At 25.6% G+C, this 18,054-nt stretch overlaps 1 long non-coding RNA gene across 1 annotated transcript in view; it reads right to left on the bottom strand.

Moving 5' to 3' along the window:
• The window catches only part of LOC126278636 (uncharacterized), a 44,801-nt gene extending 27,286 nt beyond the window's left edge, over positions 1 to 17,515 (bottom strand). The window contains exon 1 of the long non-coding RNA XR_007550745.1: positions 16,378 to 17,515. This is a non-coding gene — a long non-coding RNA (uncharacterized LOC126278636). The remainder of the gene's footprint in view (positions 1 to 16,377) is intronic.
• Between the last annotated feature and the right edge of the window lie 539 nt (positions 17,516 to 18,054).

Genomic DNA, 18,054 nt, shown 5'->3' with positions numbered 1-18,054 from the left:
ATTATAAATCTGGTCATCCCAATTAGAGATCCGGGTTGGCCAAGTTCAGCACGAATAAGTATTCTTATTGATGTTCCTACTATTCCTGCTCATGCTCCAAATATGAAGTATAAAGTACCAATGTCCTTATGGTTTGTTGAGAATAATCATTTTTGCGGTAAGATGGCTGAATTTTAGGTGGTAGACTGTAAATCTACTTATGAGATGTTTTCTCTCTTATCATATTTAGGTCTTATATTCAATTATGATTCTAGACTGCAATTCTAGAGGTGTAAAATTTTACTAAGGCCTAAAAGATTATTCTTTTAATTATAACTTTGAAGGTTATTAGTTTGATTAACTTAAGTCCTTAGTATAATGAAATTAAGGTTGATGTTGAAGTCAATCCTATTATTGAAATTATTACTGTTATAGGAAGAATGATTCTTGATTTTTGGGACTTTATCTTTATAGATCACGAATTTTCTGTGTATGATATAATTAGAGCTGAGAATCTAATACGTATATAGTAGTAGAGTGTAATTGTAGTTAATACAACTATAATAGTTATAATAGTTGTTATATTGTTTTCTATTAATGATTGTATTACAATTCATTTTGGTAAGAATCCAAGGAATGGTGGTAGTCCACCTAAAGATAATAAAGATAAGAATATTATGAATTTAATTTCGGTTTTTATATTTCTGGCTGAATAAATTTGATTTATGAAAAATAAATTTATTTGCTTAAATAATAAAACTATAATTAATCTTAATAGTGAGTAAATAATGAAGTATAGTGCTCAGATGTTTTCTCTGACTGTTAATGATCTAATTATTCAACCTAGATGTCTGATTGATGAATATGCTAAAAGTTGTCGTAAGGATGTTTGATTTAAACCTCCTATTGCCCCAATAATAATTCTTAAGATAATAATTGTTCAAATAAAAGTTCTTAATTGAATACAATAAGATAAGACCATTATTGGGGCGATTTTTTGTCATGTTAATAATGTTAAACAATTATTTCATCTTGATGCTCCTATAACTTCTGGAAATCAGAAATGGAAAGGTGCAGCTCCAATCTTTAATAATAGTCTAGATCTAATTATTATTGATGGGATAAATTCTGTTTCCCATCCCATGGGATATTTTATTTGAATCAGCAAAATTGAAAATAATAATATTGTCGATGCTATTGCTAGGACAATAAAATATTTAATTGATGATTCATTTATTATTATATTTTTATTTCTTGTTAGGAGCGGAATAAATGAAAGTAAGTTGATCTCAAGTCCTATTCAAACCCCAAATCAGGAATTTGATGAAATGGACAGGATCGTTCCTATCATTAATGTTGATAGGAAGAGAAGTTTTGTAGAGTTGTTGGTCATTAAAAAGGAGAGGATTGATACCTCTATAAATGGGGTATGAACCCATTAGCTTGTTTAGCTTACCTTTTTACATTAAGGTGTATGATGCACGTTAGTTTTTGATACTAAAGTAGGTAGTTTAATTCTATCTTATGTAATTTTAATGAAGGTAATTTTATTTACTTTATTTACCCTATCAAGGTAACCCTTTAATCAGGCACTTCATTTATTTAATATATAAATCGAAATTTTTTTTTTGAAATTCTTTTATGTATTATTTTGTTTAATTAGGATTAATTTATCCTGCTCATTTTATATATATATATATATATATATATATATATATATATATATATATATAATAAATAATTTATATTAAAATATTACATTTAATTGAAATTAAAGTATTATAAGTTCATCTTACCATTATCAATTGATTATTTTAATGCAATTATTTACCTAGGATTATAGCTACTTATGTTTTTAGCTTAAAATAGGTTATTATAATATAATATATATAATAATATGTAATTTAATATTTAATATAATTATAATTGGATATAATAAATAAAATTATTAATTTAAATATAAAATATTATAATTAATATAAATAATTATATTAATTATAATAATATAATTATGTAAATTATCTATAACTAGATTATTTAACTAATATATATGAAAGTTAACTTAATATAAAAAAAGGAATTCATATTAATAACATATTATATTAAATTACATAATTGTATAAAATATATTTATTATATTATTTAATCTATCTTTATTTATTAGTGAAAAGAAAGATTAAATAAGAAAGAATATAATACATTTATTGCTATACATGTTCCATATTAATCTTTAATTATATATAATAGAGAAGTTGTTGTGGTCATACATAGGGGCGTTTCTTTTTTTTTTGTTAATGTTTGTTATTTTTCTTTTTTTTCTTTAAATATTTGAATCTTTTATTTTTTCCTGAATTAATAGATTTAAAATTTTCTTATTTTTTATTTTTAAAAGTTTTATTCTTGCTTGTTTATTCACTTTTTCTTTGTATTATATGTAAGTTTCGTTAGACTAAATGTTCTTTTTGCAGTAATTTGATTTAATTATCAAGTGATTTTGGATTTAGCAATTGATTTAGTATCGGCATAATTCGTGCCAGCAGCCGCGGTTATACGATTGATACAAGTGAATATTATTGGTTAAAACAGTTGTTTATATTATTAGGGTTGAAATATAAATTTGTAAGGTGAAATGTTAAAATTTATTTGTGGCCCTTTTTATGAATCTGTGAAATTTAAATAATAAACTAGGATTAGATACCCTATTATTTTAAATGTTAATTATATTTACCAGGGTACTATTAGTTAAGGTCTTTAAACCCAAAGAATTTGGCGGTATCTCATTCCATTCAGAGGAACCTACCCCATGATTGATAATACACGATTTACTCTACTTAATTTATTTGTTTGTATATCTCCGTTATCAGAGAATCTTTTTAGAGTTATAATTCTCAAGATTTATAATTATAAAATATTTCAGGTCAAGGTGCAGCTTATAGTTAAGAGGAGGTGGGTTACAATAGATTTTTGTTTATAACGGATTTGATAGTGAAATACTGTTAATGAAGGTGGATTTGATAGTAATTTAATTTATTTAATTTAACTGATATTGGCTCTGAGATGTGTACACATCGCCCGTCGCTCTCATTATTGATTATTCTATTTTATTTTAAAGTAGCTTCAATTTAGATGAGATAAGTCGTAACATAGTAGATGTACTGGAAAGTGTATCTAGGAAGAGTTTCAAGATATAACTTATTAGTAAAGTGTTTCATTTACACTGAAAATTTTTCTGTGCAAATCAGGATATCTTGATTATTTATTTTATTATATTTATTTTTTGTTTATTTAATTATTTAATATAAATAATTTTATTGTATTTTTGTCTTAGTATATTTTATAGAATTGATTTTTTAAATTATAGTTTATTGGTAATGTAAGTGTTTTATGAAATATTATTTTAAATTTTTTTAAGTAGATTTTATTTATTGTACCTTTTGTATCAGGGTTTATCAAAATTTTAGTATTTATTTTACTTGTCTCGATTTGGGTTGATTTATAAATAATTTATAGTTAATGTATCATAATTATTATTAAATTATTTATAGAAATGAGATGTTAATCGTTTCCCAAGATATCTAGTTTCTTAAGAAAAAAATTAATTTTTTAAAGTTATTTGTTTTTATTTAATTTTTAAGTAAAAATATTAACTTATTTATTCTTTAAGGGATAAGCTTTGAAGTTAATAACCTATAATTTATTTTATAGAAATATAATAGTAAGCTTTAAACCAGCTATCTTTAAGATTATGTTTTAGTTCATTATTTTTTATTTTGATTTTATAAATATTTTAGGTTTTTTATTAAGATTATTAATTTAATTTTAAAATTTTTGTAATAATGATAGAATTAGTATATTTATTTGTATGAAATTTTTACCTTGTGAACTTATTATAAGGAACTAGGCAAAATTGATTTCCACCTGTTTATCAAAAACATGTCCTCTTTTTTATATTTTGAGGTCTGGCCTGCTCACTGAGCGTATTTTTAAAGAGCCGCGGTATTTTGACCGTGCAAAGGTAGCATAATCATTAGTCTCTTAATTAGTGGCTGGAATGAATGGCTTGACGAGAAATCAACTGTCTCTTAATAAATTTTTGAATTTAACTTTTGAGTCAAAAGGCTTAAATTCTTCTTTAGGACGAGAAGACCCTATAGAGCTTGACATTTTACTTTTATATAGTTTTTTGTTTGTCTTTCTATATTTAATGATGATGTTTTGTTGGGGTGACATGAAGAATAGATAAACTCTTCATTATTATATCATTTATTTATGTTTGTTATTTTGATCCATAATTTATGATCATAAGATTAAGTTACCTTAGGGATAACAGCGTAATTGTTTTTGAGAGCTCATATCGACAAAGCAGATTGCGACCTCGATGTTGGATTAAGAAAAATTTTGGGTGCAGGAGCCCAATGATTAGGTCTGTTCGACCTTTAAATTCTTACATGATCTGAGTTCAGACCGGCGTGAGCCAGGTCGGTTTCTATCCTAAGATTGTTAATCCATATTAGTACGAAAGGACCATATGGTTAAAATATTTTTTGTTATATTGATTAATATTAATTTATTTACTATTTTGACAGATTAATGTGTTGAATTTAGAATTCATTTATGTAGATTTTTTCTACAAATAGTATTGATACTTTATGATTTATTTATATTTATTTTGAATTTCTTTTATTGGTTATTTGTGTTTTAATTAGTGTTGCCTTTTTAACTTTATTAGAGCGTAAGGTTTTAGGTTATATTCAGATTCGAAAGGGTCCAAATAAGGTAGGTTTTGTTGGAATTCCTCAGCCATTTAGAGATGCTATTAAGTTAATTTGTAAGGAGCAGCCAATTCCTATTATATCTAATTACCTACTTTATTATTTTTCCCCTGTTTTTAATTTAATGATTTCTTTAGCCGTTTGAGTAATTTTTCCTTATTTAACTTATATGTGTTCTTTTTCTTATGGATTTTTATTTTTTTATGTTGTACTAGATTAGGTGTTTATACTGTTATAATTGCTGGTTGATCTTCTAATTCAAAATATTCATTATTAGGTTCTCTTCGTTCTGTTGCTCAAACAATTTCTTATGAAGTTAGTTTAGCTTTAATTTTATTGTCTTTAATTATTTTAGTTGGTAGTTTTAATATGTTTGATTTTATAAACTATCAGCTTTATTGTTGATTTATTATTATTTCTTTTCCTTTAGCTTTAGCTTGTTTTGCTTCTTGCTTAGCTGAAACTAATCGTACTCCTTTTGATTTTGCTGAAGGGGAATCTGAGTTAGTTTCAGGATTTAATATTGAGTATGGTGCGGGTGGTTTTACTTTAATATTTTTAGCTGAATATACTAGAATTGTCTTCATAAGAATGTTATTGGCTTTAATTTTTTTGGGTGGTGATTTTTATTCTTTTATATTTTTTATTAAGCTTGCTATTATATCTTTTGGTTTTATTTGGGTTCGTGGAACATTACCACGGTTCCGTTATGATAAATTAATGTACTTAGCTTGAAAAAGTTTTTTACCTTTATCTTTGAATTTTTTTATTTTCTTTGTTGGTTTAAAGATTTTATTTATCTCATTTGTTTAGTGAAATTTTTTGAGAAAAGTTAATAGAAGAGTTAAACTTCTAATTTTATGTTTTCAAAACATATGCTTTTCCTAAGCTAATTAACTTTATTCCTTAATTAATTTATCTCATGCGTTTGCGACATGGACATTAATTAAGAAATATGTGAAGTAAATAATTGTTAAGATTTGACCTGTTATAATATAAGGTTCTTCAACAGGTCGTTTACCAATTCACGTTAGTAAGCATACAACAACTACTATAATTCAGAATAAAATTTGATTAATAGGGTAAAATTGAATGCCTCGGAATGGTGTTTTATTATAAAATGGTAAAATTATTAAGATTCTAATTGATAAAAATAATGCAATAACACCTCCTAACTTATTAGGGATAGATCGTAGAATTGCATATGCAAATAGGAAATATCATTCTGGTTGAATGTGAACTGGTGTTACTAATGGGTTGGCAGGTACAAAGTTATCTGGATCTCCTAATAGGTAAGGATTAATTAAACATAGTATAATTAATAATGATGTTATTATTACAAATGTAATAGAATCCTTAAAGCTAAAGTATGGATGGAATGGAATTTTTTCAATATCTCCATTTAGTCCAAGAGGATTATTAGATCCTGTTTGGTGAAGAAAAAATAAATGAATTGCTGCTATAGCAGCAATAATAAATGGTAATACAAAATGGAATGTGAAGAATCGATTTAATGTTGCATTATCAACAGCGAATCCTCCTCATACTCATTGGACTAAATCTGTTCCTAAGTATGGGATTGCTGATAATAAATTAGTAATTACTGTTGCACCTCAAAAAGATATTTGGCCTCAGGGTAAGACATATCCTATAAATGCAGTTGCTATAACTAAAAATAAAATCACTGTACCAATTATTCAGGTATGTATATATATATAAGATCCATAGTAAATTCCCCATCCTACATGTAAGTAAATACAAATAAAAAATATAGATGCTCCATTTGCGTGTAAGGTTCGGATAATTCAACCATTATTTACGTCTCGGCAGATGTGTACTACACTACTGAATGCTATTTCAATATTTGATGTATAATGTATAGCTAAAAGTAGTCCAGTTACGATTTGAATTACCAAACATAACCCTAATAGGGATCCAAAATTTCATCAAAATGAAATATTTGTTGGGGCAGGTAAGTCAATTAATGAGTTATTAATAATTTTAATTAAAGGATGTCTTAATCGTAAGGGTTTATTCATTAGTAATTATCTTATTTTACGAATAGGTCCCTGATTAATATTGGTGATTTTAACAACTGCTAGTAGTGCTAAAAATAAATAAATTATTATTATTATTGTAATAATGAATGTTGGTCTATTATATAATTTTTCTAAAGATATTGTTATTTCTTGATAATTGATTGAATTATCAATATTTATAGTTTCGGTGTTTTTGAAAAAGTCTATAAATATAGATATATCTAGAATAATTAATATTAATATGATAAATACTCACATTATTAATGTAATAATTATAGTGATTGATTTAGGCTGAAATATTTCGTTTGATGCAATTCTTGTAATGTAAATAAATAATACTAGTATACCACCAAGAAATGTTAAAAATAAAATATATGATAATCAATATCTTTCTATTATTGTTCCTGTTATTAATCCAACTAGGAAGGTTTGAAGGATAATAAAAAGCATTATTGATATTGGGTGTCTTAATTTAATAAAATTAATATTTATTACATTTGATAATGATATAATTATTATTTTGATCAATTCAGGGGTTAGTTTATTTAAAATACCGGTTTTGGGGACCGATGATGGAAGCTTTTCCACCTCTGAAGTTTTAAAAGTGGGGGCTGGACTTATTTCCGGTTTACAAGACCGGCGTTTTTTTTAAACTATTAAAACTAATGTATATTTTCTCTATTTTTACTTCTTTATTGATTTATTTTGCTGGTGTTTATGTTGTTTCTTCTAAACGTAAACATTTATTAATGGTTCTTTTGAGATTAGAATATATTGTTCTTTCTTTATTTATGTTAGTTATTGTTTTTCTTATTGAGTTTGATTATGATTATTTTTTTCCTGTTATTTTTTTAGTTTTTTCTGTTTGTGAGGGTGCTTTAGGTCTTTCTATTTTAGTTTCAATAATTCGTTCTCATGGTAATGATTTTTTTAATTCTTTTGGTTTATCTTTATGTTAAAGTATTTATTTATAACTATTTTTTTGATCCCTCTTTGTTTATTAAATAATTGTTGATGGTTGGTTCATTCTTTAATGTTTCTGTCGGGTTTTGTTTTTATAATTTGTGTTTATTCATATGCTGATTTGAATATAATTAGATATTATTTTGGTATTGATTATTTTTCTTTTAGTTTAATTTTACTTAGTTTTTGGATTTGTTCTTTAATAATCACTGCTAAAGGTTCAGTTTATTTAAGTTCATATCATTCTAATTTTTTTGTTTTTATGGTTTTGATTTTAATAATTATGCTTTATTGTTCATTTGCTAGATTAAGTCTTCTTTGTTTTTATATTTTTTTTGAGGCTAGATTAGTTCCTACTTTACTTTTAATTTTGGGTTGGGGTTATCAACCTGAGCGTTTGCAGGCTGGTGTTTATTTAATTTTTTATACTTTGGTTGCTAGATTACCTTTATTATTAGTTTTATTTAAGGTTTATGATTTTTCTAATACTTTATATTTTCCTTTATTGGTTGATTTTGGTTCTTATTATTTTATGTTTTATGTATTTATAATTTTGGCTTTTTTAGTTAAGATACCTATGTTTTTGGTTCATTTATGACTTCCTAAGGCTCATGTAGAGGCCCCTATTTCAGGTAGAATAATTCTTGCTGGTGTTTTATTAAAGTTAGGTGGTTATGGTATTTTTCGTGTTATAAAGGTTATTTCTTATTTGGGTTTAAAGTTTAATTATTTTTGATTGTCTTTAGGTTTATCTGGGGGTGTTATTGTAAGATTTATTTGTTTTCGTAAGGTTGATTTAAAGTCTTTAATTGCATATTCTTCTGTTGCTCATATAAGAATGGTTATTGGTGGATTGATGACCATGAATTGATGAGGTTGTGTAGGTTCTCTTTCTCTAATGGTTGGTCATGGTTTATGTTCTTCTGGTTTATTTTGTTTATCTAATATTATTTATGAACGTTTAGGTAGACGAAGATTATTAATTAACAAGGGTATAATTAATTTGATGCCAAGAATGGCTTTATGATGATTTCTTTTAAGATCATCAAATATGGCTGCTCCTCCTTCTTTAAATTTGGTAGGTGAAATTAGATTATTAAATAGAATTATATCTTGATCTTCTTTTAGATTCTTTGCTTTGATTTTTTTATCTTTTTTTAGAGCTGTTTATACTTTGTATATATATTCTTATTCTCAGCATGGGAATTATTATTCTGGTGTCTATACTTGTTCTCTTGGTTATTTTCGTGAATATCATCTTTTACTTTTACATTGATTGATTTTAAATATTCTCTGTTTAAAGGGTGAATATTTCTTTGTTTAGTTTGCTTAAGTATTTTAATTAAAAATATTGTTTTGTGGAATCAATGATATGAAGTTTTTCATCTTAGGCCGTGAATTTATTTTCTATTTGTTCTTTGAGTTTTTTTTCTTTGTTTATTTCGAGAACTATAATTTTTATTTTAGGTATTTATTATTTAATAATTGATTATAGAGTTTTTGTTGAGTGAGAGCTTTTCAATTTAAATGGTTCTATAGTTGTTATAACTTTAATTTTGGATTGAATATCTCTTATTTTTATATCTTTTGTTATATATATTTCTTCTTTGGTTATTTATTATAGAGAGGATTATATATCTGGTGAAAAGAATATAAATCGTTTTATTATTATTGTTTTAATATTTATTCTTTCTATAGGTTTTTTAATTATTAGTCCGAACTTAATTAGAATTTTATTAGGTTGAGATGGTTTAGGTTTAGTTTCTTATTGTTTAGTTATTTATTATCAAAATGTAAAATCTTATAGTGCTGGTATATTAACTGCACTTTCTAATCGTATTGGTGATGTTGCTATTTTAATTTCTATTGCATGAATGTTAAATTTTGGTGGTTGAAATTATATTTATTATTATGATTTTATTTCTAATTCTTTTGAAATAAAGCTCATTACTATATTAATTGTTTTAGCAGCTATAACTAAGAGAGCTCAGATTCCTTTCTCTTCATGACTTCCTGCTGCTATAGCAGCTCCTACTCCTGTTTCTGCTTTAGTTCATTCTTCTACTCTTGTTACTGCTGGTGTTTATTTATTAATTCGTTTTAGACCAATATTGGATACTTATAATTGTGGTTGATTTTTACTTTTAATTGGTTGTATAACTATATTTATGGCTGGATTGGGCGCTAATTTTGAGTTTGATTTAAAGAAGATTATTGCTCTTTCTACTTTAAGACAACTTGGTTTAATAATAAGAATTTTGGCTATAGGTTATCCAAAGCTTGCATTTTTTCATTTATTGGCTCATGCTTTATTTAAGGCATTATTATTTATATGTGCAGGTTCAATAATTCATAATTTGAAGGATTCTCAGGATATTCGTTTTATAGGATCAATTGTTAATTTCATACCTTTAACTTCAGTTTGTTTTAATGTTTCTAGTTTATCTTTGTGTGGAATACCTTTTTTAGCGGGATTTTATTCAAAGGATTTAATTCTTGAGATGGTTTGTTTAAGATGAAATAATTGTTTAATTTTTTTTCTTTATTTTTTTTCTACTGGTTTAACTGCTTCTTATTCTTTTCGTTTGTTTTATTATTCAATATCTGGTGATAACAATTTTTATTCTAGATTTTCTTTTGATGATAAGGGTTATTATTTTTCATTTGGAATAATTGGTCTATTGTTTGTTGCTGTTTCTGGTGGTAGTCTTTTATCTTGATTAATTTTTCCTATTCCTCATGTGATTGCTTTACCTTATTATTTAAAGTTTTTAACTATTACAGTTGTTATTTTAGGTGCTTATTTAGGTTATCTTATTTCTAATTTTGATTTTTCTCATAATTTATTTTCTTTAAGTATACTTTCTTTTGTTAGATTTGCTGGTTCTATATGATTTATACCTTTTCTTTCAACTAAGTTTATTAGATATATTCCTTTAAAAATAGGTTATTATTCATCTAAGTCATTTGATTATGGTTGAGGTGAATTACTTGGTGGTCAAGGTTTATATAGATTATTTATTTATTCAATTGGTTATATTCAAGGTTGATATGATTCTAATTTCAAGATTTATCTTTTAACTTTTATTTTTTGAATATTTATTTTGGTAATATTGTTTTTCGTTTACTTAAATAGCTTATAATTAGAGCGTGACACTGAAGATGTTAAGGAAGTATTTTTACTTTTAAGTATTTATAAATATAGATATATTATTTTTACAGTGAAAATGTAATGTTTTATTTAAACTATATAAATTTTAGAAATGTTAACGGAGTTTAACCGCTAATATAAAAAGTTAGCAGCTTTCATATTGGCTTTACATTTCCTTAATTGGAACTATTATAGTTCAATTATATTATTAACAGTAATACGCCTCTTTTTGGCTTCAATTAATAAGAATAAGGGTAGTACATACCAATCTTCCAGGTCGAAACTGACTGCAATATTTCGCTTCTTATTCTATTTAAGGTTGATTGATAATATCAATACTTTTTGAATGCAACCCAAATGTTATATTTAACTACAACCCTTTATTCTGCTCATTGTAATGCTCCTTGGTTTCATTCATGGTATAGTCCTCCTAATAGAACTAGAATAAAAAATATTGTTGATACTGTTCAGATTATAATGTCTGAAGTTTTAAAAATAATTACAATTGGTAGAATTAGTGCAATTTCTACATCAAAAATTAAAAAGATTACTGCGATTAGGAAGAATTGTATTGAGAATGGTATTCGTGCTGATCTGTTTGGATCAAACCCACATTCAAATGGTGATCTTTTTTCTCGATCATTAATTAATTTTTTTGATAGTGTTGTTGCCAGGATTATAACAATTATTGGAATAATAAATCTAATGAAAACTCTTGTTGATAGAATTAGAATTGTTTTTCTTGATTTATATCAAGCTTTCTGATTGGAAGTCAAATGTACTATTTATACTAGAAAAACAATTATCTACCTCATCAATAAATAGAGATATATAAGAATAATCATACTACGTCTACGAAGTGTCAGTATCATGCTGCTGCTTCAAATCCAAAGTGATGTCTTGGTGAAAATTGATTTATTGAGTGTCGAAGTAGACATGTTGATAAAAAGATTGTTCCAATTATTACGTGTAAACCATGGAATCCTGTTGCAACAAAGAATGTTGATCCATAAACTGCATCTGCAATGGTAAAAGGTGCTTCTCAATATTCATATGCTTGAAGTATTGTAAAGTATAGTCCTAATAACACTGTGAAGAATAATCCTTGTAGTGCTTGAGTATGATTAGATTCCATTAAACTATGATGTGCTCATGTTACTGTTACTCCTGATGCTAAAAGAATAGCTGTATTAAGTAATGGAATTTGTATAGGGTTAAAGGGTTGAATTCCTATTGGAGGTCATAGTATTCCTAGTTCAATTGTTGGTGCTAATCTTCTTCTAAAGAATGCTCAAAAAAAAGAAACGAAAAATAATACGTCTGATGCAATAAATAAAATTATTCCTCATCGTAATCCAATTGATACAAATCCTGTATGTAATCCTTGATATGTTCCTTCTCGTACTACATCTCGTCATCATTGAATTATAGTTAGTAGGGTAATTCCAAATCCAATTATGAATAAGTTAATATTAAATAGGTGGAATCATTTTGCTAGTCCTGATACTAGGACTATTGCTCCAATTGCTCCTGTTAATGGTCAAGGTCTATAGTCTACTAAGTGGAATGGGTGGTTTGAGTGAGTTGTTAACATAGGTTTAATATACTTCTCTAGAATATAGAGTTCTTAGAATTGAGAAAACATAGGCTTGAATTATTGCTACTGCTGATTCTAGAATTAATAGAAGTATTTGTCCAATAATTAGTAATGAGATTAAGTTTATTGCTATAGATGGTCCTGTGTTTCCTAATAAGGTTAATAATAAGTGTCCTGCAATTATATTTGCTGCCAACCGTACTGCTAATGTACCTGGTCGAATAACATTACTAATTGTTTCAATTAGTACTATAAATGATATTAATGCAGGCGGTGTACCTTGTGGTACAAGGTGTGTAAATATATGATTAGTATGGTTAATTCATCCAAATAATATAAATCTTAGCCATATAGGTAGGGCAATTGCAAATGTTAATGCTAAATGTCTTGTTCTAGTAAAAATATAAGGGAATAATCCTATGAAATTGTTAAATAATATTATAATAAAAATTGAGATGAAAATGAATGTTGTTCCATTAAATGATTTTGGTCCAAGAAGTGTTTTAAATTCATTATGTAAGGTTAAATTTAGTTTATTTCAGATAATGTTAATTCGTGATGGTGTAAGTCAAAATAGTGAGGGGATTAATAATAGTCCTAGAAATGTTCTAGTTCAATTTAATGATAAATTAAAGATGTTAGTTGATGGGTCAAATGTTGAGAATAGATTTGTTATCATTTTCAATTTAAGTTTTTTATTTCAATTGTTCCTTTTTCTGCTCTTTTAATAAGGTTAGGTTTAAATGAGAAGAAGTTTATTTGATTAAACAAGATTAATGTAGCTGAAAATATAATGAATAGTGAGAATCATATAAGAGGGGATATTTGAGGGATTTGGATATAATTTCCCCATCAGAAGTAGTCGTTAACTTACTATTATTTGGTTTAAGAGACCATTACTTACTTTCAGTCATCTGATGAATTTCAAGGTGTACTAATTTTTTTTAGTAACTTTAGATTGACACTCTAATGTTATTTATTTTAACTAACTCCTTAAATTATCTTAGATAATCACTTAATAAATAAATTTACTGAAGTTCTTTCAATTACAATTGGTATAAATCTGTGGTTTGCTCCACAGATTTCTGAGCATTGTCCAAAGAATAATCCAGGTCGATTTATTGTGAATGTTCCTTGATTTAACTGACCTGACGTTGCATCAATTTTAACCCCTAATGCAGGAATTGCTCATGAGTGTAGAACATCTGATGCTCTTGTTAATACTCGTACTTCTGTATTTATTGGTAGGATTGTTCGGTTATCTACATCTAGTAGTCGGAATCCATCATTTTCTAGGTCTTGTTCTGGTGTTATATAAGTGTCAAATTCTACGTCTAAAGTCCTTAGTATAATGAAATTTAAACCTCCTATTGCCCCAATAATAATTCTTAAGATAATAATTGTTCAAATAAAAGTTCTTAATTGAATACAATAAGATAAGACCATTATTGGGGTGATTTTTTGTCATGTTATTAATGTTAAACAATTATTTCATCTTGATGCTCCTATAACTTCTGGAAATCAGAAATGGAAAGGTGCAGCTCCAATCTTTAATAATAGTCTAGATCTAATTATTATTGATGGGATAAATTCTGTTTCCCATCCCATGGGATATTTTATTTGAATCAGCAAAATTGAAAATAATAATATTGTCGATGCTATTGCTTGGACAATAAAATATTTAATTGATGATTCATTTATTATTATATTTTTATTTCTTGTTAGGAGCGGAATAAATGAAAGTAAGTTGATCTCAAGTCCTATTCAAACCCCAAATCAGGAATTTGATGAAATGGACAGGATCGTTCCTATCATTAATGTTGATAGGAAGAGAAGTTTTGTAGAGTTGTTGGTCATTAAAAAGGAGAGGATTGATACCTCTATAAATGGGGTATGAACCCATTAGCTTGTTTAGCTTACCTTTTTACATTAAGGTGTATGATGCACGTTAGTTTTTGATACTAAAGGAGGTAGTTTAATTCTATCTTATGTAATTTTAATGAAGGTAATTTTATTTACTTTATTTACCCTATCAAGGTAACCCTTTAATCAGGCACTTCATTTATTTAATATATAAATCGAAAGTTTTTTTTTGAAATTCTTTTATGTATTATTTTGTTTAATTAGGATTAATTTATCCTGCTCATTTTATTTTTTTTATATATATATATAATAAATAATTTATATTAATATATTACATTTAATTGAAATTAAAGTATTATAAGTTCATCTTACGATTATCAATTGATTATTTTAATGCAATTATTTACCTAGGATTATAGCTACTTATGTTTTTAGCTTAAAATAGGTTATTATAATATAATATATATAATAATATGTAATTTAATATTTAATATTATTATAATTGGATATAATAAATAAAATTATTAATTTAAATATAAAATATTATAATTAATATAAATAATTATATTAATTATAATAATATAATTATGTAAATTATCTATAATTAGATTATTTAACTAATATATATGAAAGTTAACTTAATATAAAAAAAAGAATTCATATTAATAACATATTATATTAAATTACATAATTGTATAAAATATATTTATTTTATTATTTAATCTTTCTTTATTTATTAGTGAAAAGAAAGATTAAATAAGAAAGAATATAATACATTTATTGCTATACATGTTCCATATTAATCTTTAATTATATATAATAGAGAAGTTGTTGTGGTCATACATAGGGGCGTTTCTTTTTTTTTTTGTTAATGTTTGTGGTTTTTTTCTTTTTTTTTCTTTAAATATTTGAATCTTTTATTTTTTCCTGAATTAATAGATTTAAAATTTTCGTATTTTTTATTTTTAAAAGTTTTATTCTTGCTTGTTTATTCACTTTTTCTTTGTATTATATGTAAGTTTTGTTAGACTAAATGTTCTTTTTGCAGTAATTTGATTTAATTATCAAGTGATTTTGGATTTAGCAATTGATTTAGTATCGGCATAATTCGTGCCAGCAGCCGCGGTTATACGATTGATACAAATGAATATTATTGGTTAAAACAGTTGTTTATATTATTAGGGTTGAAATATAAATTTGTAAGGTGAAATGTTAAAATTTATTTGTGGCCCTTTTTATGAATCTGTGAAATTTAAATAATAAACTAGGATTAGATACCCTATTATTTTAAATGTTAATTATATTTACCAGGGTACTATTAGTTAAGGTCTTTAAACCCAAAGAATTTGGCGGTATCTCATTCCATTCAGAGGAACCTACCCCATGATTGATAATACACGATTTACTCTACTTAATTTATTTGTTTGTATATCTCCGTTATCAGAGAATCTTTTTAGAGTTATAATTCTCAAGATTTATAATTATAAAATATTTCAGGTCAAGGTGCAGCTTATAGTTAAGAGGAGGTGGGTTACAATAGATTTTTGTTTATAACGGATTTGATAGTGAAATACTGTTAATGAAGGTGGATTTGATAGTAATTTAATTTATTTAATTTAACTGATATTGGCTCTGAGATGTGTACACATCGCCTGTCGCTCTCATTATTGATTATTCTATTTTATTTTAAAGTAGCTTCAATTTAGATGAGATAAGTCGTAACATAGTAGATGTACTGGAAAGTGTATCTAGGAAGAGTTTCAAGATATAACTTATTAGTAAAGTGTTTCATTTACACTGAAAATTTTTCTGTGCAAATCAGGATATCTTGATTATTTATTTTATTATATTTATTTTTTGTTTATTTAATTATTTAATATAAATAATTTTATTGTATTTTTGTCTTAGTATATTTTATAGAATTGATTTTTTAAATTATAGTTTATTGGTGTAATGTAAGTGTTTTATGAAATATTATTTTAAATTTTTTTAAGTAGATTTTATTTATTGTACCTTTTGTATCAGGGTTTATCAAAATTTTAGTATTTATTTTACTTGTCTCGATTTGGGTTGATTTATAAATAATTTATAGTTAATGTATCATAATTATTATTAAATTATTTATAGAAATGAGATGTTAATCGTTTCCCAAGATATCTAGTTTCTTAAGAAAAAATTTAATTTTTTAAAGTTATTTGTTTTTATTTAATTTTTTAAGTAAAAATATTAACTTATTTATTCTTTAAGGGATAAGCTTTGAAGTTAATAACCTATAATTTATTTTATAGAAATATAATAGTAAGCTTTAAACCAGCTATCTTTAAGATTACGTTTTAGTTCATTATTTTTTATTTTGATTTTATAAATATTTTAGGTTTTTTATTAAGATTATTAATTTAATTTTAAAATTTTTGTAATAATGATAGAATTAGTATATTTATTTGTATGAAATTTTTACCTTGTGAACTTATTATAAGGAACTAGGCAAAATTGATTTCCGCCTGTTTATCAAAAACATGTCCTCTTGTTTATATTTTGAGGTCTGGCCTGCTCACTGAGCGTATTTTTAAAGAGCCGCGGTATTTTGACCGTGCAAAGGTAGCATAATCATTAGTCTCTTAATTAGTGGCTGGAATGAATGGCTTGACGAGAAATCAACTGTCTCTTAATAAATTTTTGAATTTAACTTTTGAGTCAAAAGGCTTAAATTCTTCTTTAGGACGAGAAGACCCTATAGAGCTTGACATTTTACTTTTATATAGTTTTTTGTTTGTCTTTCTATATTTAATGATGATGTTTTGTTGGGGTGACATGAAGAATAGATAAACTCTTCATTATTATATCATTTATTTATGTTTGTTATTTTGATCCATAATTTATGATCATAAGATTAAGTTACCTTAGGGATAACAGCGTAATTGTTTTTGAGAGCTCATATCGACAAAGCAGATTGCGACCTCGATGTTGGATTAAGAAAAATTTTGGGTGCAGGAGCCCAATGATTAGGTCTGTTCGACCTTTAAATTCTTACATGATCTGAGTTCAGACCGGCGTGAGCCAGGTCGGTTTCTATCCTAAGATTGTTAATCCATATTAGTACGAAAGGACCATATGGTTAAAATATTTTTTGTTATATTGATTAATATTAATTTATTTACTATTTTGACAGATTAATGTGTTGAATTTAGAATTCATTTATGTAGATTTTTTCTACAAATAGTATTGATACTTTATGATTTATTTATATTTATTTTGAATTTTCTTTTATTGGTTATTTGTGTTTTAATTAGTGTTGCCTTTTTAACTTTATTAGAGCGTAAGGTTTTAGGTTATATTCAGATTCGAAAGGGTCCAAATAAGGTAGTTTTTGTTGGAATTCCTCAGCCATTTAGAGATGCTATTAAGTTAATTTGTAAGGAGCAGCCAATTCCTATTATATCTAATTACCTACTTTATTATTTTTCCCCTGTTTTTAATTTAATGATTTCTTTAGCCGTTTGAGTAATTTTTCCTTATTTAACTTATATGTGTTCTTTTTCTTATGGATTTTTATTTTTTTATGTTGTACTAGATTAGGTGTTTATACTGTTATAATTGCTGGTTGATCTTCTAATTCAAATTATTCATTATTAGGTTCTCTTCGTTCTGTTGCTCAAACAATTTCTTATGAAGTTAGTTTAGCTTTAATTT

Source organism: Schistocerca gregaria, chromosome 6, assembly GCF_023897955.1.
Source record: "Schistocerca gregaria isolate iqSchGreg1 chromosome 6, iqSchGreg1.2, whole genome shotgun sequence".
NCBI lineage: Eukaryota > Metazoa > Arthropoda > Insecta > Orthoptera > Acrididae > Schistocerca > Schistocerca gregaria.
This window is presented reverse-complemented; position numbering and strand designations above follow the sequence as displayed.